The following is a 1,340-nucleotide window of genomic DNA, read 5'->3' on the forward strand; positions in this document are numbered from 1 at the left end:
GGAGACCCCTTATCTAAAAAATGTTCCTGGAGCAGTTTCCAATTGGGAGGGGGTACCTTGGGGTAAAAAGTTCAGGAGTGCTCCGGGAACTATCTCTGGATGGGAGGGGTAAGAGAACTCTGAGCTGAAGAGTTCATGGAGAGTTCAGGTGTCCAGTAATTTTAACTCTTTCAGATACAATTTGCAAAACACATGAAACTCAAGAAAAAGAAGACCAATGTGTGGATACTTTGCCCCTTCTTACAATTGGGAACAAAATACCCACGAAAGGAATTACAGAAATACCCTTCAAAATAGTCACAAATAATATGAAATACCTTGGTGTGACTCTAACTAATGAAGTGAAAGATCTGTATGTTAAGAACTTCAAGTCTCTGACAAAAGAAATTAAAGATCTCAGAAGATGGAAAGATATCCCATGCTCATGGATAGGCAGCATTAATATAGTAAAAATGGCTATCCTGTGGAAAGCAATCTGCATATTCAATGCAATCCCTATCAAAATACCATCTCAATTCTTCACAGAGCTAGAAAAAGCAATTTGCTAATTCATCTGGAATAACAAAAAACCTAGAATAGCAAAAACCATTGTCTACAATAAAAGAACATCTTGTGGAATCACCATGCCTAACCTCAAACTGTACTACAGAGCAATTGTGATAAAACTGCCTGGTACTGGTACAGCGACAGACAGGTAGATCAGAGGAATAGAATTGAAGACCCAGCTGGGCGTGGTGGTGCACACCTTTAATTCCAGCACACCCTGTCTCAAAAAACAAACAAACAAACAAACAAACAAACAAAAAAACACCCAAAACAAAACAAAACAAAAAACAAACCACCAAAAAATAAAAAAGAATTGAAGAACCAGAAATGAACTCACACACCTATGGTCACTTGATCTTTGACAAGGGAGCTAAAACCATCCAGTGGAAAAAAGACAGCATTTTCAACAAATGGTTCTGGCTCAACTGACGGTTAGCATGTAGAAAAATGTGAATTGATCCATTCTTATCTCCTTGTACAAAGCTCAGGTCTAAGTGGAACAAGGAACTCCACATAAAATCAGAGACACTGAAATTTATAGAGGAGAAAGTTGGGAAGAGCCTCGAAAATATGTGCACAGGGGAAAAATTCCTGTATAGGGGAATGCCAGGACCAGGAATGGGAGTGGATGGACTGGGGAGTGGGAACTGGGGGGGGGGGGGGGGGGGGGGAGGGGATTTTTGGAGGGAAAATTAGGAAAGGGGTTAACTTTTGAAATGTAAATAAAGAAAATATCTAATAAAAGAAAAGAACCACAAAAAAGAATAGAGTTTGTTAAAAAAAATCCTTTAATT

The sequence above is a fragment of the Mus caroli genome, chromosome 1, assembly GCF_900094665.2.
Source record: "Mus caroli chromosome 1, CAROLI_EIJ_v1.1, whole genome shotgun sequence".
Lineage (NCBI taxonomy): Eukaryota > Metazoa > Chordata > Mammalia > Rodentia > Muridae > Mus > Mus caroli.